The 23,784-nt window shown below is 45.9% G+C and overlaps 1 protein-coding gene across 1 annotated transcript in view; it reads left to right on the top strand.

The window, feature by feature from the left end:
* The window catches only part of NDST2 (N-deacetylase and N-sulfotransferase 2), a 149,383-nt gene that overhangs the window by 63,413 nt on the left and 62,186 nt on the right, over nt 1-23,784 (top strand). The window lies entirely within an intron of this gene.

Raw genomic sequence — 23,784 nt, 5'->3', positions numbered from 1 at the left:
CTTCAATCTTCCCATTTGTCTCCATAAACATGGCTGTGGCACAGCAGGACATTTCAGGTTCAAGTACAGCTTTCAATCAAACTGTAGTCCCAACCACACTGAGGGATAGAACAATGACTCTACCTCTTTGGGGGGTAATAGGATGAACTGGATGGATATGTCTTTTTTTTTTTTTCGGCCTTACATGCTGTGCTACTATGACTAGTACAGAATTGTTCATTTTGTCCATTTTTGTCTATTTTGTCTCCATTTGGAGACTCAATCTAAAGGAGTCCCAACACATATAGTCATTCATGTTCATGGCTCAGTCTAAGCTTTTCCTATAGTTCAATTGTGGTGACCTATTGGCCTTCCAGGTGCAATTGGTATAAGATTTTCATGCACTTCTATAAAGGGTTTTCTGGGACTAAGAAAGGAAAAACAAAACCTAATGGGTAGGAAATGGCCTTAAAAAGGCAATCGCTGGTACCGTGTCTTTTTCCTCACCCCAAGTCCAGCTTTGGAGCCTCAGTTCTTGCTGTTCTGATCCTGGAAAAAGCTGCAGCAGTCAGTCACTATGTACTTGCTTCCGTCCAGCCATTCACAGACTTCATGTGTTTTTTCACTGCATTATCATCGCTGATCGCTAAAGCCTGTAATTGACTGAGCCATCACATGTGCAACTTCGAAAGAAGTTGGAGAAGATGAGCGGTGGGGACGAAAGACTGCACTGAACTGTAACATCAGAACGTTTTAAGTTTCCCCCAAGAAAATGTGTTTTTGGTTAAAATTGTGAATTTCCAGCAATTCTGGTCTGTGTATTGGCACCTTTAATTATAGAATCCTGTCTGTGCTATTCAGTGACCATTTCCAGTGGACCAGATAAGCTATTCAGATTAGTAGATTGATCCAGACTAAGTTGATTTAAAGGACTTGTACCAACCACTCCAAGAATGCTGTGTCCAGGGTGATCCCAACCTCATTGCATGTGGAGGTTTGCCTGTGCGTGGTTATATATAATTTTAATGTAAAAGTTGCATTTTTAAATTCTGTCATGAAACAGAAAAACAACCCCCCACCGGTATACCGGATCCGTCAAATGACGGAAACCGGTGGTACCTGACAAAGCCCATTAGGTCTAACGTGTTCTTTCTACTTTTTGACATTTGATAGAAAGCCCTGATGGAAATGTGAACAGACCCTTATGTGCCCAAAGTACAGTTGGTCTACTGATGTATCATGTGGGTTTACATCTCCATTTATGACCGTTTTGAAACAGTGTTTTAGGTCCACCTGTTCGGCTGTAGTGTGATACACTGAAGGCAGAAAGTACAAATGTTTGTCTATTTGGATGCTTGAGAACAGGAAGTGGAGTCTGGTTGGGTAGCGGTTTGTATTAGATTCTGCAGAAAACTAAGTATAAAGTGTTTAGTAGAGTCTGCCGTTCGGGTTCTGCTTGTCTTAACTTGCACAATAATGAGCTGTAAGAGTTGTGTCTTGTACAGGATCTTGGTTACTCATACTAGCAACGATTTAATTTTGGTACCATCATTACTCCAGATTTATAGTCTTTCCCCCCCCCCCCCCCATCTGAGTTATGTTTAAAGGGGTTTTCTGGTTATAAACTATTGATGGCCTATCTTTAGGAAAAGTTATCAATAGTTGATTGGCGAGGGTCTGTTGCCTGGGCCACCTTCCGATCAGCTACTTGACAGCTGGGTACACTCGTGTACTGAGCTGAATTCTGCAGGAAATGGACAGCTCCTTTCTAAGGCCCAATGTCCATGGGGAAAATAGAATTAGTAAATCCGCGCTGGTCTCCCGCACACGTGATCCGTGCCCATAGGTAATCATTGGACACCCACAGGTAATTTAATACCTGGGGATGTCCTTTTTCCTTGGCACGTGGAAAAACACCCTCAGCATGCTCCATTTTGTGCAGTTTTCCTGCACGGACCGATCCCGCAGCTTCCATTTCAGCCAATGGAAGCCGTCCGGTCCCGCGGCACACCTGCAGCTGTTATGGTGCTGTGCCGCGGGAAAGCAGGAGTTTAAAAAATATATGAAGGAAGGTGTGGCACGCTGCCGCTGCAGCATTCTGCATGGGGAATCTGTGTTGGCCTGTGGACATGGGGCTTTACTGTAGTGGCCAGGCTTGGTATTGCAGACTAAGCTGCATTTGAAACGTTTGAAAATGTTTGCCTGCAATACCTAACCTGGCCACTAGATTAAGAACAGAGCTATCTGCTTCCAACAGAAATTGTCTCACTGCACAACCTTTCAAAGTCAACGTCCAGAGCTCTGTGATGGCTAATTTCATATTAATATTTTTTTTTTTTTCTTTGGGGTAGTACTTTTATCGCTTCTAATCTGCTGACCTTCACGTGTCAAAGTTTTGGTGTATTGGCAGCCCCTGCTTGGAGGGAACTTGCTAAAGTCAGATGTATGCAGCTCCAATTGAACTGATTCTTTTTCACCATCTGCCATGTTTTAGCAGATTTGGGGTCTTTCCCATACAGTAATGATAGCTGAATCCAAAAGGACAATAACATTGAGAGCGACAGGACAACCCAGAATATTGATTGCGGCTGTCAGTGGAAAGCGCTGCAATTTGATTTTGCCTAATGAAAGTAATTGGAAATCTTCTAATTGGGGTAACCTGTGTATGTGTGTATGTGTGTGTGTGTGTGTGTGTGTGTGTATATATGTGTGTGTGTGTGTGTGTGTGTGTGTGTGTGTGTGTATATATGTATGTATATGTGTATATATATATATCTATCTCATAACGCTGGCGTTCTAGTATATATAAAGCCAGAGCTATAACTATTTATTTTTTTTAGTCGAATTAAAATGTAATCCTGGTAAAAGGTGTAAGCCTGGCACTTACTGATGTTCTTTTGCTGGCAGGCCAAACAGCCTTTGCAAGAAGCTTTTAAATCCTTTGATTGTAAACAGGCGATGGGCGCTCAGCGTGCCACATAAAGCACCTTGCTAATTTCATTTGAAATGTAGGCAGCAGGACTGCTTTTACTGAGAAAACATCACTAACAAAAGTGGCTATTTAAGCATTAATGGCTCATTATGGCTTCAATACAACAATATAGATATTTAAATGGCACTTAAAGGGGAAGTTCTGCTTTTAAATATCAAGGCCCGTAATGCAATTTTAGTAGGTCATATAATCAGGTTTGTGGTCAAGTCTTAAAGCACAGTTCAGTTTTCCATAAAAAAGACCCAAGTCCCCCGCTTCTACTCATATAGTCCTAGAGTTAAGGAGAATTCTAGCTACCTGCCATGGCAGTCATGCTCTGGTGGTGAACACAGCCTTATGTTGTGTAAGGCCCTCTCCTTTAAAGTCTATGGCAGTTGAAGTGGTATTTCCATCCCAGTAAATTATCCTCTATCCACAGAATTGGTGATAATTTGTGCTCCTTGATGGGGGTCCGCCCACTGGGACCTCCAATGATCTTGTGATATGACCCCCCGCAGTATCCTTAAGCTTTGGCGGCCGTGGCTGCACATCTGCGCCACTGCTTCATTAACTTCAATGGGAACCATCAGAGGTTCGGAGTTGAAGCACTCGGCAATCTCTAGTGAATAATCTAAGACCGCCTGTGACCAGAGCATGTTACATCTCACAACTTCTAAATTATCATGTGTTATACAGATTGGACAGCAGTCTCGCTGTGGAGGACCTGGCATGTTTCTACGTTGGACTTTTGTATTCACTTCTGACTGATTTCCTTTAGTAGGACCCATTTTGATGACAGAGTCCTCCATACAGGGAAGTGATCGAGTGTGTGTGTATAAATATGTATATGTATGTATATGTGTATATGTATGTATGTGTGTGTGTGTATATATATATATATATATATATATATATATATATATATATATAATTATATATATATATATATATAATTATATATATATATATATATATATATATATATATAATATACACTACCGTTCAAAAGTTTGGGGTCACCCAAACAATTTTGTGTTTTCCATGAAAAGTCACACTTATTCACCACCATGCGTTGTGAAATGAATAGAAAATAGAGTCAAGACATTGACAAGGTTAGAAATAATGATTTGTATTTGAAATAACATTGTTTTTACATCAAACTTTGCTTTCGTCAAAGAATCCTCCTTTTGCAGCAATTACAGCATTGCACACCTTTGACATTCTAGCTGTTAATTTGTTGAGGTAAGCTTGTGAAATTGCACCCAACGCTTCTAGAAGCATCTCCCACAAGTTGGATTGGTTGGATGGGCACTTCTGGCGTACCATACGGTCAAGCTGCTCCCACAACAGCTCAATGGGGTTCAGATCTGGTGACTGCGCTGGCCACTCCATTACCGATAGAATACCAGCTGCCTGCTTCTGCTGTAAATAGTTCTTGCACAATTTGGAGGTGTGTTTATGGTCATTGTCCTGTTGTAGGATGAAATTGGTTCCAATCAAGCGCTGTCCACTGGGTATGGCATGGCGTTGCAAAATGGAGTGATAGCCTTCCTTATTCAGAATCCCTTTTACCCTGTACAAATCTCCCACCTTACCAGCACCAAAGCAACCCCAGACCATCACATTACCTCCACCATGCTTAACAGATGGCGTCAGGCATTCTTCCAGCATCTTTTCATTTGTTCTGCGTCTCACAAACGTTCTTCTTTGTGATCCAAACACCTCAAACTTGGATTCATCCGTCCACAACACTTTTTTCCAGTCTTCCTCTGTCCAATGTCTGTGTTCTTTTGCCCATCTTAATCTTTTTCTTTTATTGGCCAGTCTCAGATATGGCTTTTTCTTTGCCACTCTGCCCTGAAGCCCAAAATCCCGCAGCCGCCTCTTCACTGTAGATGTTGACACTGGTGTTTTGCGGGTACTATTTAATGAAGATGCCAGTTGGGTACCTGTGAGGTGTCTGTTTCTCAAACTAGAGACTCTAATGTACTTATCTTCTTGCTTAGTTGTGCAACGCAGCCTCCCACTTCTTTTTCTACTCTGGTTAGAGCCTGTTTGTGCTGTCCTCTGAAGGGAGTAGTACACACCGTTGTAGGAAATCTTCAATTTCTTAGCAATTTCTCGCATGGAATAGCCTTCATTTCTAAGAACAAGACTAGACTGTCGAGTTTCAGATGAAAGTTCTCTATTTCTGGCCATTTTGAGCGTTTAATTGACCCCACAAATGTGATGCTCCAGAAACTCAATCTGCTCACAGGAAGGTCAGTTTTGTAGCTTCTGTAACGAGCTAGACTGTTTTCAGATGTGTGAACATGATTGCACAAGGGGTTTCTAATCATCAATTAGCCTTCTGAGCCAATGAGCAAACACATTGTACCATTAGAACACTGGAGTGATAGATGCTGGAAATGGGCCTCTATTCACCTTTGTAGATTTTGCACAAAAAACCAGGCATTTGCAGCTAGAATAGTCATTTACCACATTAGCAATGTATAGAGTGCATTTGTTTAAAGTTAGGACTAGTTTAAAGTTATCTTCATTGAAAAGTACAGTGCTTTTCCTTCAAAAATGACACTTCAATGTGACCCCAAACTTTTGAACGGTTGTGTGTGTGTGTGTATATGTATATATATTGTGTGTGTGTGTGTGTGTGTGTGTGTGTGTGTGTGTATATGTGTATATATGTATGTGTATATATGTATGTATATATATATGTATGTATATATATGTATGTATATATATATATATATATATATATATATAATGAAAACAAAGATCTGGTACCGTGTTAGCCAGTAGAGCAAAATGTGATTGTTCTCAGCAAGAGAGACGACGTAATCTTGTAGATATGATACCTTTTAATGGCTAACAAAAATACATGATGTAATAATAGCGAGCTTTCGTACCAACGCAGGGGTACTTCTTCCGGCTTAAATGGATTGGATCTGAAGAGGCATGCATATTTATACACACTTATAACATACATACTTATGACAAGGCACAGATATGGATGTGATTGGTTCGCACTTAAAAGGAATTCTGCAACTAGACACTGATATCAGTACGAAAGCTCGCTATTATTACATCATGTATTTTTGTTAGCCATTAAAAGGTATCATATCTACAAGATTACGTCATTTCTCTTGCTGAGAACAATCACATTTTATATATATACACACACACACACACACACACACACACACACACACACACACACACACACACACACACACACACACACACACACACACACACACACTGCTGTTTACACCTTCAGAAGTTGAAGTTTGAGCCTAGATTTAGGAAAGTATCCCACCTCCACTGCTCCTTCCCAGCGCAAAAGTGACAAAAGGAAGGGAGTTCACAGTTTCCCCTCTGCTGGTCGGATAGTAGCTGCTCTTCCTTCTTCTTCTGGTAATTTATTAAAGGGGTTGTCCCGCGAAAGCAAGTGGGGTTAAGCACTTCTGTATGGCCATATTAATGCACTTTGTAATATACATCGTGCATTAAATATTGGCCATACAGAAGTTATACACTTACCCCCTCCGGTGTTGGCATCCTTATCTCCATGGCGCCGACCAAAGCCGCCTTCTGCCTGGATTAGACGCGCTTGCGCAGTCTGCCCTCTTCTGTCTGGCTGCGGCGTGCTCGCGCCACAGAGGTCTTCTGCGCATGTGCAGAAGACCTGTGTGGCGTGAGCACGCCGGAGCGGCCCCTTCAGCGCAAGCGCGTCTATTCCAGGCAGAAGAAGGCTTCGGTCGGCGCCATGGAGACGGGGACGCCAACACCGGAGGGGGTAAGTGTATAACTTCTGTATGGCCAATATTTAATGCATGATGTATATTACAAAGTGCATTAATATGGCCATACAGAAGTGCTTAACCCCACTTGCTTTCGTGGGACAACCCCTTTAAGCTTGTGGGTTACTGGATTGCAGTACTGTGTTTTTTTTTGTTTTTTTTATATTATTTGTCTCTCCTGTCTGGTACTTATTCCTCCCGTGTGGAAAGGAGCCGCACGTGCTACAAGATGGCTGCTGCTTCCATTATCATACATTTTTATTACAAAAAACTTTGACAGTGAGGGAGATCAATGAATGGAACAGGTTACCACGGGAGGTGGTGAGTTCTCCTTCAATTGAAGTGTTCAAACAAAGGCTGGACAAATATCTGTCTGGGATGATTCAGTGAATCCTGCACTGAGCAGGGGGTTGGGCCCGATGACCCTGGAGGTCCCTTCCAACTCTACCATTCTATGCTTCCACAAGGGTGGAGGGGTGTATATGCTCCTCCAGGGCTCTGCTCCCTTTCTTTAGCTCCCCAGGAGTTTACTTTATTTAAGATGTCCTTATAAGGTCTATCACCATGGTGGATATTCAGTGGGGAAGTGCTGACAGCCAGAGGCGTAACTTGAAGCTTCTAGGCCCCAGTGCAAAATCTGTAATAGGGCCCCTAACTCTAATGCTTTTTTCATAGTACTGGGCTCTCAATATGGAGAAGAGGGGCCGGGTGGGGCTGCTAAGGCTCCTGGGCCCGGATGCAGCCGCATCCCCTGCACCCCCTATAGTTACGCCCCTGCTGACTGCCCCGGAGCTGTCTCCAAGTGGTCTGTTCTCTCTCCTCTCTGTGCCCTGCATGTCCTGGCCGGTGGCAATGACAGTGCTGCTGTGCAGCTGATGTGGTTAGTGCTGCTGTCTTCACACACCCCGATGGCCGATCATTTGCAATAGGAGGGGGCAAGACGGGGGTGGAGCAAAGTTCCGTCGCTTAGCTCTGCCCCTGTCCCACCCCTCCCATTGCAAATAGTGGCAAGAGGCGGGAGATCAGTTCCTGCTCCTGGCTCTTCCATCCTCCCCCGCCTGCAGACAAGGACACGGCATATCGGCTCGGCGTGAAAACCGAGCCGATATACAGTCGTCTAAATAAGCCCTAAAGGTTATATGTATATAGTGCATGCAAAGTAAGATATACAATGACGTAAAAGACACAAAAAAATCCCAAATGATTCTTTCACTTCTCATCTTTTGTGCATTCTTTGTTTCCAATGGACACAAAAACCCGCGGTGGCATTTTAATAATTTGGGTTTTAAGGACGCGATACCAATTCTTTTAAATATTTCAATGCGCCAGCTAGGAAAAGGCCCTTTTTTGTTTTTATTTTTTTTTTTAGTTTTCAGTATTTTCTAAAATAATCAAATCTACACATTTTAACATATTTTTTTTTTTTTTAGTCCCCAGAGGGGATTTGAACTTGCGCACATTTAAGTGCTCATACAATATAATGGAATACTAAAGTATTGCAATATGCTATATTCCGACCAACCTTCTATTAAGACGTGCCACAGGCATGTCTTAATAGGCGATTAATGGCAGCCTTCAGAAGATACCCCAACTGCCTTGACACCCACAATATCATTGTGGGGGATTCAGCCGCACCTCTTGAATGCGGATCAGGAAATTTAAAGGGTTAACAGTAGAGATGAGCGAGTATACTCGCTAAGGCAAACTACTCGAGCAAGTAGTGCCTTATGCGAGTACCTACCCGCTCGTCTCTAAAGATTCGGGTGCTGGCGGGGGAGAGCGGTCAGTTGTGGGAGTGAGCAGGGAGGAACGGGGGGGAGAGAGTGAGAGAGAGATCTCCCCCCCCCCCCCCCCCTCCCCGCCCCCGACTGACACCCGAATGCACTTGTCTTCAGGCATCTCAAAATGGGCTAGCCTTTCATGCTCTATGTGTATTACTAACCCTTAGGTGTCCTTGACCCTGTTGCAGGTTAAGTGGTTGTCCTTCCTTGGACCAATTGTGTTAGGTATTACCAGGAGCGCCCCACATGGCTTGCTGTTTGGAGATGTTTTGACCCAGTTGTCTAGTCAACGTAATTTAGCCCTTGTCAAACTCACTGAAATGCCTATATGGGTCCATTGTTCTTCCATCAACTTCAAGTAAGTATAAGGTCTCTTTCCCATGAGCGTATATCAGCGGGCCATTTTCATGCCCGGTTGATATACGCTGTGATCTGATGTATTGGATTCCAATGCATCAGATCACATGGCCGTATTCCTGAGACATAGAAGCGCCCGGACGGCCAATATAGCGCCGGGTGTTTTTATGTCGGGCCCAAAAGATAGTCCTGGAATTATCGTTTGGGCCGGCATTTGTTTGCCGCTGCATGGGCCCCTGTAGGAGCCCATAACAGCGGCTGAAGGTGGGAGGGAGTTTAGCATCGTGGCTGCTAAACTCCCTCACTCCGCTTTCCTCCCCGCTGACTCCTTACATTGGGAGGGGGTGGGACAGGGACAGAGCTAAGCGCCTGCCTGTTCCGCTTCTTCCCATTGCTGGCTGCGGACAAGGGGCGGGACATGGGTAGAGCTAATCTCCCGCCCTCTGCCTGCCTCTTGTCCATAGCAATCAATGGGAGGAGGCGGGACGGTATGGCTTTTAGCTTTGCCCGCCCACACCCATTGAAATAGTACGAGCTGGGAGGAGAGCAGAGGTGAGGATGCGATGGGGAGGGAGAGAGGGGAAAAGGGCGACGGCATGGTAGTCTCAGCGTATATGCGCTAAGACCCATGCTGTGTGAACGGGTGCACAAAGTTTGATTTGTGCGCCCCTTCACCAGTTTTATCTCTCCCAACGTAGCGTATATCGGTCGGTCGTGATAACGGACGGCCGATATACGCTCGTGGGAAAGAGCTCTTTCACTCATATCTCTTGATTCAGCATTTCAACTCTCATAAGCCCATAAGTTTAGTTTATGGGGCTCATAGGAGCTGACAGATTCCCTTTAAATGACATATTACCTTCACACAGATTTGGAAGAAAGGACTCAGACCAAGTACAATAAGTTAAAAAATGTAACATTTATTATTTGTGTATTATATGTGTTTTGGTTGTTACCTCCCATCACTCACGTAGAGGGAACAGCAACACGCAGGACAGGAAAAACCCCCTGTGGAGGAAACCTGTAGGGAAACCATGGCCGCTGTACTGCCCTTCCTCCGGGCATACTAAGGGAGGTAACACTATAAATATGTGCAAGGTGACGGTGTGTGACTATCTACAGTGACTGCAAAAATCATCGCTGTATATAATAGTAAGACCTCACAGCGGCCCCCAGTATAATAGTGAGACCCCACAGCAGTCCCCAGTACAATAGTGACATCCCACAGTGACCCCAAGTATAATAGTGACATCCCCCAAAGTGGCCCCCATGGTAATAGTGACCCCCCCCCCCCCACAGCGGTCTCCAGTATAACAGCGACCCCACCCCCCCACAGCGGTCTCCAGTATAACAGCGACCCCCCCCCCCCAGCGGTCTCCAGTACAATTGTGTGACCCCCCCCCCCCCCTAGCGGTCTCCAGTATAACAGCGACCCCCCCCCAGCGGTCCCCAGTATAATTGTGTGACCCCACAGCGGTCCCCAGTATAATTGTGTGACCCCACATCGGTCCCCAGTATAATTGTGTGACCCCACAGCGGCCCCCAGTATAATTGTGTGACCCCACAGCGGCCCCCAGTATAATTGTGACGACCCCACAGCGGCCCCCAGTATAATTGTGACGACCCCACAGCGGCCCCCAGTATAATAGACATCCCACAGCATCCCCCATTAGTAATTGTGCCCCGCACAATGCCACCCAGTATAATAGCAACATTCCACAGTGGCCCCCAGTAGTAATTGTGCCCTCCACAGTGGCCCTAAGCAGTGACAGTGCCCCCCTGATATTCATATACTTATCCCTCCTTGTGGAAGCTCCGCTGTTCCTCTGCCCAGTGTGCTGCCAGCAGCGCTGATTGCAGGTGCATACTGTGACGTCAGTGTGTTGGTGGACGCCTCCTCCCCCTGCTCTCGCAGAACCTAAGAGAAGGCAAGGCATCAGGGGAGGGGGAGGCGGATCCCGGTTGCAAACTGATGTCACAGTGTGTGCCAGGATCAGTGCCGCTAGCAGTGCAGTGAGTGAATATTGGCAGGGGCGCTGCGGCCCCTGCCGGTATTCACTACTAACGTGGTGAGCCGCCGATGGTGGTGCATGCCAGCAGAGCAGGTTTTGCCTGCCACCTCTGGAACTTGTGCCATAGGTTTGCCACTACTGAGCTAGAGGCACCCGACAACATTAGATATACGGAGGAATTACGCGCTAGGGATGGGATGAGGCACAACAAGTACTGTCAGCTGAAAATGTTGGTTGCACAAGAATTGGAGACAAATGTGTGAAAACCAGTTTTATTGCATAAGATACAAGAATCAAAGTCATGCATTATATACCCCGCATGGTGAACGCTGTCAGCATTATATACCCCGCGTGGTGAACGCTGTCAGCATTATATACCCCGCATGGTGAACGCTGCCAGCATTATATACCCCGCATGGTGAACGCTGTCTGCATTATATACCCCGCATGGTGAACGCTGTCAGCATTATATACCCCGCATGGTGAACGCTGTCAGCATTATATACCCCGCATGGTGAACGCTGTCAGCATTATATACCCCGCATGGTGAACGCTGCCAGCATTATATACCCCGCATGGTGAACGCTGTCTGCATTATATACCCCGCATGGTGAACGCTGTCTGCATTATATACCCCGCATGGTGAACGCTGTCTGCATTATATACCCCGCATGGTGAACGCTGTCAGCGTTATATACCCCGCGTGGTGAACGCTGCCAGCGTTATATACCCCGCGTGGTGAACGCTGTCTGCGTTATATACCCCGCGTGGTGAACGCTGTCTGCGTTATATACCCCGCGTGGTGAACGCTGTCTGCGTTATATACCCCGCGTGGTGAACGCTGTCTGCGTTATATACCCCGCGTGGTGAACGCTGTCTGCGTTATATACCCCGCGTGGTGAACGCTGTCTGCGTTATATACCCCGCGTGGTGAACGCTGTCAGCGTTATATACCCCGCGTGGTGAACGCTGTCAGCGTTATATACCCCGCGTGGTGAACGCTGTCAGCGTTATATACCCCGCGTGGTGAACGCTGTCAGCGTTATATACCCCGCGTGGTGAACGCTGTCAGCGTTATATACCCCGCGTGGTGAACGCTGCAGATTAAAAAAAAGTCAGAATTGTGGTTTTTTTTGGTCATCCAGTTTCCAAGGAAAAAATATAATCCATGTGCAGCTTCATCAGGGGGGATGTCACTCACAGAAAGTAACATGATTTATATAGCATTCATAATCACCGCATACCCCCTATATTATGTATAACCCCTACATTATACACTCTACATATAAGACATGTCTATATATTACACTTCTCATATCAGTACACTTCCAAATAATATCATCGGACCATATATAAAATACTACAGTATTAGGCCGCCTGCAGATGAGCGGGTCGGATCCAGCACTGAGAATTCTCGCCGCGTGATCCGACCCGAGCGCCTGCAGGGACGAGCGCGTACTCACCCGCGCCTGGCGGCCCCGGCTCTTTCATGTGCCGACTGCCGCGCAGCCGGCGCATGCGCAGACCGGAGCCGGCGGCCGGGTGAGTGCGTGCCCCGCAGAAAATTAGGACATGCCGCGGTTTGTTTCTCGCGCGGCCAAACCGCGGCCGTCTGCATAGGAGTGCGTATTGTAATGCACTCCTATGCAAACTTTCAGCGGCGGAAATCCCATGGGAAATCCCGCGGCGGGATTTCCGCTCGTGTGCAGGCGGCCTTACTCTTAGTAGTCTCTAGCAGTATAACACATGTTTTACGCCCCCCCCCCCCCCCAAAGAAAAAAAAAAAGCAAGAACACAAGAATACAGCAGGTCTGTAAGACAACTTTTATAATACAGCAGGCTCAGCATATGGCAGTATACAGTCCTCACATTTGGTACTTACCCCTCCACACGGGCAGCGGGTGGTGTATTCTGCATCGCTGATGTAGATGTAGATGGTGTAGATGTAGATGTAGATGGTATAGATGCAGATGGTGTAGATGTAGATGGTGTAGATGTAGATGGTGTAGATGCAGATGGTGTAGATGCAGATGGTGTAGATGCAGATGGTGTAGATGCAGATGGTGTAGATGCAGATGGTGTAGATGCAGATGGTGTAGATGCAGATGGTGTAGATGCAGATGGTGTAGATGCAGATGGTGTAGATGCAGATGGTGTAGATGCAGATGGTGTAGATGCAGATGGTGTAGATGCAGATGGTGTAGATGCAGATGGTGTAGATGCAGATGGTGTAGATGCAGATGGTGTAGATGCAGATGGTGTAGATGCAGATGGTGTAGATGTAGATTCGATATCTCAATTGAAGATGAAAGTCGCTAAAATCGCTGTAATAGGAGCAATAGGGAGCCGGTCTCAACTCTAAAAGAGCAATCGCTGACTGGCACCAACTGTTGTTTTCCTGCTCGGCTTGGAAGCAAATCCTGCGATCCTATTGGCTGTTGCTGGTGGCACCTGTCACAATGGTTCACACAGCAGTAGATGTAAAGGTTGGCCGCACTCCCATCATCTTACCTTGCATACTCATATATTAGGGCTTTGATTGGCTACTTAAAACTTTCCCTTTCTTGTATTTTCCATTATATTATCCATCTAGCGCCATTTATAGCGGCTGCCATGTTGTTCTTGGGTGAGATACAATCTGTCATGCTGTATATTCATACACTTGGGTATATTACAGCTTTATTCTTATATGTTATCTGTAGTACATTTTTTCTTGCAGTCTCTAGAGCACAGGTAACAAACTCAAGGCCCGTTGGCCAAAGCTGGCCCCCTCACTCAGAAAGCATATTTGCTCTAATGTCGCCAATTAATTTGATTGATCTGCGTATTACCGCGAATCAAACGCTTGCAGAATTCGCAATTCCTATCCGCTCTTGTGAGACCGACTTAAGGTAGATCTCTACCTTTTTATCACGTGACCGGGGACTGCTCAATGAGGCCACCGGTCACTGCTCCAGGCTCTCGGATACTTTTGGAGAGGGGAGATTAAACCTAAACTTTTATGTGATCGCCTTTATCCATTGGATAACAACGAACATGTGATCAGGAATCGCTCACCGCGGCCCCTAGTGAAATCTCCAGGCTCTCGGCTAAGTTTTGTAGCCAGGAGCAGGAAGAATTTAAATTACTCTGGCAAATGATGGCTTTTGCGCATGCGTCCACCATTTTGGCGATGGGCGCATGTGCAGAAGCTGGGCTAAGGTCCGCAGATAAATCCGGGGGCTTTAGGTACGTAATTTCATCCTCCCTCACGGGTATGATCCGTTGGGGGAGATGAAACGTTAGCTTTTAAACCTTTTTTTTTTTTTTTTTTTACTTTAAATGATCACTGTTATCCATTGGACAGCAGTGATCATGTCCTCAGAGACATCTCTCTGCTCCTGGCTGTACGTGGTAGACAGAACCAAAATGATTTTGAATTTCCTGGGGTGCGAGCCCCTCTGTGCACGTGCCCAATGAATGACATCGGACGCGCAAAAGGAGACTTCAGGTCCCCGAATATCAGGACATTGCGGAGGACCCGGCGTGAGTATTTTCACATCCCCCGTGGATCCAATTCATGAGAGGAGGTGAAACTTGAACTTTTTTTAAATCATGGGCCCGGGGACTGCTTACCGCGTCCCTGGTGACATCTCCTGGTTCCAGGCTAGCTTCAGCAGCCGAAAGTCAGGAAATTTTAAATTTGCCTTCTGCGCATGTGTGTGACATCATCCGTCTGGCGCACATGCGCAGAAGAGCGGCGTCGGGTGCAGGAGAACCAGTTCACCGCGGGTCACCACGGACAAGGCAGGTGAGTAGTCTCATCTGCCCTCATGGATCCGATCTATGAAAGCAGCTGAATCTTTAACTTTTTAAAATCTTTTTTGCACCTTAATGTGATCGGCGCTCTCCATTGTATAGCGCCGATCGCATTGCCGGGGGTAGGGGACTACCTGCAGCCCAAGATGACAGCTCCAGGCTGTCGGCTATCTGCGGGCACCGACAGCATGGAGGTGTCACATCCATAGCTCACGTGGCTTTAATCCAAGCCGGAAGCATGTTTTTACGTCCTTAGGGATTAAAGCGCACTTGGCTAGGATGTAAAAACACTATGGACTGGTCACTAAGGGGTTAACTATCTCCTGGGGTATCTCCAGGTCCTGTCAACCACCCTTCCCTGAACCTAGAATACAGATCAGAGATTGATTGTTTTTGTGAGGAGCTTCTCATGAGAACGTCTATAGGGTTAAGTATTGTTTCTTTAGAGACGTCAACTAATCTAGCACATAAGAAGCTTCGTATTTGGGCATACGGTAGGAAGTGAGATGTGGGTAAATTTATATGTGTCGCACATTTCTTCGTCTTGTGCCTGGGTTCTTCTTGATGGAGACAGTGTTGGACTTTTGTAATGCCCTTAATACACCACAGTTCAAACATTTTGTTTTCCTGTCCCTCTTTAAATTCTGGCTGTCCCGATAAGCTCATGTGCGTTGACATTTTAAACGATAGACCATAGGCTTTACGGGTTATTTTCCAGGCCGTTATAGTGTTTACTGTCCGGCGGGAGATTGGTAAAGCTTGTGTGTAATAGGGCATTTAGGCTCCACGGGGGTTGCTGTTGTGTTTCTAGATCATAGTTCGAGAAATAGTTTGTTCCCCACAACCAGTCTAGGAGTATCTCATTAGGCTGGCCACATTGTATGTGCGAATATCTGGAAAATTGTGTCCCCCTCTACACTTAGGCCTCATGTCCACGGGCAAAAAAAGAATTAAAATCCGCAGTGGATTTTAACTCTTCTCCTGCACGCGGATCCGCATCCCATAGGGATGCATTGACCACCCGCGGGTAGATAAATACCCGCGGATGGTCAATAAAAGGGAGCATGAAAAAATCTGGACCATGCTCCATTTTCGTGCGGGTCTCCCTCTCTATTGAAGCCTATGGAAGCTGTCCGGATCCGTGGGAGACACAAATCGGAATTTACTCACCCGCTCCGGTTCTTCCCTTCGCCGCGGCTCCATCTTCTCTCCTTCGCGGCCGGATCTTTTTTCTTCGGGCCGGCGCATGCGCGGGTCACGTCACCGACGTGCCCTGCACATCCGCCGGGCCGAAGAAAGAAGATCCGGCCGCGACGCAGAGAAGATGACGCCGCGGCGAAGGGAAGATCCGGAGCGGGTGAAAGGTGAGTTTATTATTTTTATGCCTCATGTTCACGGGGCAGGAGGGACCCGCTACGGATTCTCCATGGAGAATCCGTAGCGGGCCTGATTTTCCCCGTGGACATGAGGCCTCAGAGTGTAAGTTTTTTTAGGGCGATGCGTGGGCATTTATGTAACCATATAAAGGGCGTCATATCTAAGCAAGCGAGCCTCTTTCTGCATATATGACAATTGTTCCCGTTTTTGTAGCCAGGTTTCGTAGGATTCTTTCGCCGTTACCCATAACATGCCGTTATGCTGTTCGGTTGGCCTATCCTGAAGCTGAGTGTATGCGTCCCGCAGCTGCCTGCTGAAGTCATATATGTTGTGTATGATTTTTCTTTTTAGTGAGATTACATGTACAATTAGCCTACCTCTGATAACTGCTTTAGCCGTGTCCCCAAGTGATTGAGGATTGTTGGAGTGCACCTCATTGTCAGACATGTACTCCAACCATCAGCCCCGTAGTAACGAGCGGAAGGTTACGTCCTCCGCTGGATAGAAAGCGAATCTCCAAAAGTAGTCTGTGCCCCTGGGGGTCTTGTCATACAGCGATAACAGTACTGGGGCAGGATCTGAAATCACCAGGGCCCCTATGTCAATCTTAGCTAGCCTTTGCAGCGTATGGGGTGATATATCAAATATATCATCTATCCTGGACCATGAATTGTGTGCATGGGAGAAGTGAGTGAATTCTGGGCCCTCCGGGTTATGTTCTCCCCAAACACCCCTGAGTTGGGATACGTTGATAAAGTTTTGTAGGTTGGAGTCTTGGTATCCAGCAATGTTACCCCTGATGACCCGGCTACGTCGGCCTTCTATTGTCCTAACCACTGAACTGAAATCCCCCCCCCCACCGCTTTGAAAGTCACCGTATTTGTTAATATCTTGTCGGACAGATCTGCATAAAATTGTTATTAATATCAGGTCCATATACATTGTAGATAGTAGATTCCTCCAGACTTTTTGTAGTCCATAACGCATAGCCCTGCCACCAGAGTTTTGCCACTGCTACTGTACCGCTCAGCCCAAACCCTTTATAATGATATCATTACTCCCGCCTTTGAGTGGACTGCTGGCGACCCATAAACCTCCCCTACCCATAACCTTCACATGTGATAATAGCCAACTTCTGTCAGATATGTTTCCTGCAGTAGCGCAATGTCTGCTTTTAGCCGTTTTAGGTGACGTATAACTAATGTCCGTGTTTTTGGCGATCTGAGTCCCTTCACATTCCATGAGATAATTTGCATAGTATGATTTGCCTATCTATATATTATGCCGTATGAATATTAAATAACACCAGTGATTCCACCGACTGATATCTAAAATACTAAAGAGAAAATAGAAAATAAAACAACCAGTAAAACGAGAGTCTCTTCCGTCGCACCGAGCGCGGCGTAGAGATCTGAACAAAGACAATACGGTCTGCTTTAGGGTAAAATGCCTGGCATAAGCCCAGAAGGAGAATGCATTCATTGATTTCCTACAGCAGCAAGGTTTACCTAGCGCCGCCTGATGGCAGCCGCGTCAAAATCACCTTTTCCCTTTTATGCTCCTTTGCAAGTCACGACATGGAACCAGATGATGTGAAACTCCGTCTAAGAGTTCAATTCAGTATTTACATTCAGTATTTCCACTCCGGAAAATTACAATTAACCTCAAATAAAGGTTAACTTAAAGGGGTTGTCTCGCGGCAAACCTCAAAATTTTACCTTACCCCATTCCCCCTGTCACCCCCCCCCCCCGACATAAAATAGCAAAGTAAAGCGGTTTTTAAGCCGCTTGCTACTTACCGATCTGACGAAATAAGGACTTTAAAAAAATCTTCTCCCAAGATGGCCGCCGGTCCTTTCCCAGGGATGCACTGCGGTTTTCTCCCATGGTGCACCGCGGGTCTTCTCCCATGGTGCACCATGGGCTCTGTGCGTTCCATTGCCGATTCCAGCCTCCTGATTGGCTGGAATCGGCACACGTGATGGGGCGGAGCTACGCGATGACGCGTAGTAGGGGGCGGAGCCAGAACGCCGCTCGTGCCTGGACCGAGCAGAAGGGGAGAAGACCGCACAGCGCAAGCGCGTCTAAAAAAGCAAGAAGACATCAGAATTAGACGGATCCATGGCGACGGGTGACGCCAGCAACGGAGCAGGTAAGTGAATAACTTCTGTATGGCTCATATTTAATGCACAATGTACATTACAAAGTGCATTAATATGGCCATACAGAAGTGTATAACCCTACTTGCTGCCGTGAGACAACCCCTTTAATGATTGTCACGTTTTAGTTTTTTTTCTCCTAAAAGTCTTATATTAATCCACCTTCGCAAATATGGTTTCTTGTGTTTCCGCATACTCGGTGGGCTTCATGTGGAAGGGGTTAGAGAATCTCCGTGATGAGCCTCTAGATCAGATAGGCTCACCTTGGAAACCTGACAGCGCTCCCGCCTCAGCCGTGGACAGGGGGCCTAAGGAGCACCTAAAAGGTGAGTGAGGAGACTTACAAGGCTATGTTGCTCCTCTGAGAAATATGCAAATAAGGAAAATGGAACAAGACCTCTGCAGCGCCACCTATTGGATGGATTCCTGCAAATCCATCTCCAGTAGGTGATGTAATAGCAGCATCTGAGCTCTCTGTGATTTCTGCAGCTTTGCTTCTCATATCTGTTGCTTCAGGATTTAGAATACATTTCCATTAGTGGCGTGCAGTAAAGGACTAACCCAGAGGTGGGTGATTGGCATCCAGCTACATAGAAACGCAGATTGTTAAAGTTGTGTTTTTTATTTTTTGGAAGAACCCCAAGTTTATTATCTGTTACTCCCCAGACTACAGAAGAGCAACAAAGTAGCAGAACAATGGTGTGTAGTAAAACCTTTTAAAGTAAGGAAGCTCCCATGGACGTGCCAGTCACGTTGGCATTGTGCCTGAGCATTTACCATCATCACTTTCCGAGTTTCCTTGGCTGGAAATCTGTTTTAACAGTTCAGCTCTGAAATGCATAATCTCAGCGTGAGCCGACTTTTGCGGCTGATATTTTTCAGGTGCGCCGCTTGCACTCTGTGTGGGCAACACGAGCCTTAATTGTAACCTGCCTCGTTGAACCGCTGAAAGCATTTAATTATAAAAAAGCAACTCCTACTTTGCAATACAGATATTTTTTTCCAACACTGTAAACACAGATTAGCACAAACAATTGATCCAGGTTGTGCAGCCGGCATCTGAGCAGTCTCTAAAAAAGGGGGAAAAGGCTAATTCCATCCTTTTTTATTTGCCTTTTTTTTAATACTGAGAGACTGTTGTGGAGGGGATGAATGCAAGTTTGTGGATTCACCATCAACTGCAGATGTCATTCAGTAGTTAAAGGGGTGGTTCAGGGAGCAAAATGCTTACCCCATCTAGTCCTGCACCTCCACACCCATACAGAGGAGGAGACTGGAAATTGGCCCTTCTGCCAGTTCATTGCAATGAAATCACTGACAAATCTGAGTGGGAGGAAGAATCTACACTGCTTGAAGTGGCGGAATTGACTGGATTGGGCAATTGGTACTTTTCCTCAATTGACAACTGCGTTAAAGGGATTGTCTGGTCTTGGGGCAGAGTCACAAATGTAATTAATAAAAATGAAAATTGCTATTCTTTTCAACTTCTTAGGGTCGGGTTCACATGAACAGGTTGGGTTCCGCGTGCGAATATCTACAGCGGAAAACCTGTGAATGATCGCGTATGCGTGTGGTTTTCTGGGCAAATGTACATTTAAGAACAGCGTATCGTCCATGCAGAAAAAAGGTAACAAAACAGGGAATGACCTGAGAAAGTAGCACAACACCCTGGGAAGCCCCTTCTATCACCCAGGCGACATCCACTTGTTCTGTCGTGGTGAGAGCGGTTCTGAGGGCCTTTAGACCAGGATACTGCTCTCCAGGCTCGGCTGGTTTATACTACTTATTTTGGAAGTAGTATAAACCACTTTCACGAAAAACCCCCAAACCTTATTCTTGTGGAGGAAGAGCCCAGAAGAACAAGCGGGGGTTGCAAGCAGCAGTCTGGATGGTGTGCTACTCCCCAGACTCTGTCCTGCATTATCTGCCTACAAATTCCTGCTTTCTTTATACCATTTGCATCTGGACTCCTAGCAACTTGCAAGCGAATCCGCGCCCATATGCAATGTTAATTGTGTATGTACCGCGGATCAAACAAATCGATAGAGATCAATGGAGCCCATATGTGCTGTAAAATAAAACATGCTGTGATTTTTTATTTTTTTAATTTTTTTCTTCCGCTCGCAGAATCCGCAATTCCTACCTGCAAGTGGGAGTGAACTGGCGAAGGTCCATGCAATTCAATGCATGCATATTACCGCGTATCGTCCGTGTGGATGGCTATTGCGGATTCCGTAATTCAACTCTATTCATGTGAGATCGGCCTTGCTGCTTTTTCAAGCTGCCAGCAGTAAAGTGATGGGATACCAGTAGAGATGAGCGAATATACTCGCTTCGAGTAATTACTCGATCGAGCACCGCGATTTCCGTGTACTTCCGTACTCGGGTGAAAAGATCCGGGGGGCGGGGGGAGGCGTGGCGTAACGGGGGATAGCAGCGGGGAACAGGGGGGAGCCCTTTCTCTCTTCCCTCCCCCCCCCCCCCCCCACTCCCCGCTACAACCCCCCACTCACCCACGGTGCCCCCCCCCCGAATCTTTTCGCCCGAGTACGGAAGTACTCGAAAATCGCGGCGCTCGGGCGAAAAAGGGGCGCGGCCGAGTAGGTTCGCTCATCTCTAGATACCAGTATTAGGTCACTGATTGGCTGCAGCTGACAAGTGTCAGGTCACTGGCAGCTGCAAACAAAGACCCGTGGGGACCCCTCTGATATCTGTGCTGGGCTTGCAGGGGATTAAAGAAGTGTGAGTAGTACGTGGGCTTTTTTCTTTTTTTTTTTCCTTATGAGTTAAGCTGTTGCACCACACTGACTGTATAGCCGCAGACTAATGAGTTGTTTTGTCTTGCAATGGCCAGTCACCGGCAGTACTTCGGATGAATACTTTAAACATTTATAGTTATTTTTTAAAATTAGTATATTTGCACTAAAATAAAGTATGGGAACGGGTTCCTCATTTTGTTTCAGACGTTTTGATATATAATATGTATGCTTTTGGATTACATGGCGCATATAGCGACAGTTTTGTTGGCGTCGGCTTTGGGTTATTTTCTTTATGTATATATTTTTATTTTATTCTGTAATTTTTGTTTCTTATTTATGCAATTGTTTTTTTTATACTTTCTATGTCCCCCATGATGTCATATAAGACCTCTGGGGGAGATTCACATGATCTTATTTATTTATTTATTTTTTTACATTTTTTTTTACTGTAGCTGGGTCATCCATAGGAGCACCAGTTATAGGGAAAAACATGCCCTGTAGTGACAGTAGTCACTGGCAGAGCTGATCAGGGTCTGCTAGGACCCTGCATCTCCTGCAACTTTGCTGTAACAGGGGGACCTGGCTGTCATGTGACTGCCAGCTTGCGTAGTGGAAGAAACACTTCCACTTTCACCCTTTAGTGCATAGCACTCATTGAGCGCTGTGTACTAAAGAAAGGAGGAGGTAGAAGGGGTTAAAACCCCCCCCACCCCCCCTTCCTCCTCTGGGTTATCAGCTGTGACTAACAGCTGACAACCCAACCTGCTTCTGCTATCAATCAGGGGCTTTAATCCTACAATGTATTTTTACTATTGGCTGGGGTTAAAGCCCAGGCCCAAGTGCCGTAAATTTATTGTGCTTGGTCCTTAATGGGTTAAGAAGAGCACTAAAAGGTGTGTGAGGAGACTTATAAGACCATCCATTCTCCTTGGAGAAATTGTATACAACTAAAGATGGAACAAGACCTCTGCAGCACCACCTATTGGATGGCAGCATTCTTGCAGGTCAATGTCGGATCCTTCAAACTCATCCTTATAAAGACTTATTTAAAACGGTCTGACTCTGATTTGCAGAAACGCTGCCATCCAATAGGTGGCGCTGTAGAGGTATTGTTCCATCTTCTTTTTTGAAAGTAGGTTTAGGCATATTGTATTTTAACATGTCCCATCCCCTTGTTCTCGCTGGAGATAAGCCGCCACCAGAGCTGTCTGGGTGCCACTTATTCCTCCCTCCCTATTGAAGAGCTCTGGAGTTTTCAGTTGTTAGTTCTCTTTTTCTTTCTAATCTAGTGTTTTTCAGCCAAGTCATCTAATAGGAGTGGTGTTTTTTTTCACTGTATTAAGCAGAGTTGGTGCCCGTCCCCTGGCGCTGACCTCCCCCTTCCCCGAGCGGTGTGGGAAATCCATTCCAACAATACTGCTGAGCACACATCTCCCTCGCCTGCTGCAAGTCACAATATATTGGCTGCAAAATAGAATTTGTTGTGTTTAATGCTTTCCATCAGTTCCAGAGTTAATGCAGCTTTCCACCAGATGTGGAGTATTGTTGCTCTGATTCCGCTGCCGTGTGTTCGTTCACATTGTCTCTCTTAGGAAGCATTTCCAGTTTTTGTCCAAGATGAAGAATAGACATCCAAATGCAGGGGGTTGTATGACAGGGCACGCAGGGCACCTGTGCGGCACCCATGTTACCAAATTTATTTATTTACTTTTTCTTTAAAACTTAACTTTATTTAACATGTTGCAGACCAAATCCAATCCTAAGCATATACAGAGTAATGGCAGTAATGTTTAGTGATCTGTAACCACTAACAAACATGAAAAGCGTAATAATAAAAAAAAGCTAAACAATAATAAAAGTTTGGCACATATGCAAAATAATAGAACCTCCGATGGGATATGTTACCACTCTTTTTCCTATTACTGGAGTCGGTGAAAGTGCTAGATTCCCAGAGGAATAGGTCAGGGACCTGCCTTCTCCCAATAGGTGGGGATCTCTAAGGCCGATCTCGCACGACCAGACTTCAATTTCGGAATTCATGATAGTCACCCGCGATCTGCAGTGTTCTGCACGCATTGAAAAAAAAAATAGAGCATTTGCATATCGGCTCAGATGAGTGAATAGAGATTGCTATTTCTGCAAGTGGATTTTAAATCGTAGCCTGTTCTATTTTTGTGCGTAATTGAAGTCAATGGCAGCTGTCCGACCCGCAGCCCATCTGCAGTTGACATTACGAATAGGCTGCCGGTACCCGCGTCATCACATAGCGTCGGTGCAGCAAAAACAAATATTTTAAAGAAAAAAAAAATCTGTACTGTGTAAGACTGCCGGTAAGCACCAACAATCATCGGCAGCACAGGATAAGAAGGTACGCGGTGTCACCGGTCAGGGTTAGAGCCACATTCCACTTTGGGCTCCCAGATGCGAAATCCGTATCGCCCTTGTGAGACTGGCTTAGTAGGATCCCAAATTATCATCAGACATGTAAGGCATATCCTGTACCATATGGTTGCAGCGAAATGTTGCAAGATACCAAAGTGTTTGTATTATCCCTGCTTGTTCAGCCTGTATTATTCTCCGCTCTCATCCACAGCATTTACTACTCTGCAGGCTACTTTGTATAAATCTTCTATCAGCCCCGCTGTCACATTGTCTGCTCAGAGCTTGGGGTTGTGACTCGCTTGTATGGGGCTATGTTACGGAAGATGTTGAAGGGCTGATGACCCCTTTGGGGAGTTCCAAGCAGTCGGACTTTCTCAGATTAGCAATATGCCATAACTATTAACTCTGC

This window comes from Eleutherodactylus coqui, chromosome 4 (assembly GCF_035609145.1).
Source record: "Eleutherodactylus coqui strain aEleCoq1 chromosome 4, aEleCoq1.hap1, whole genome shotgun sequence".
Taxonomy (NCBI): domain Eukaryota; kingdom Metazoa; phylum Chordata; class Amphibia; order Anura; family Eleutherodactylidae; genus Eleutherodactylus; species Eleutherodactylus coqui.
Note: the sequence above shows the minus strand (reverse complement) of the source record. Positions and strands in the feature narration are given on the sequence as shown.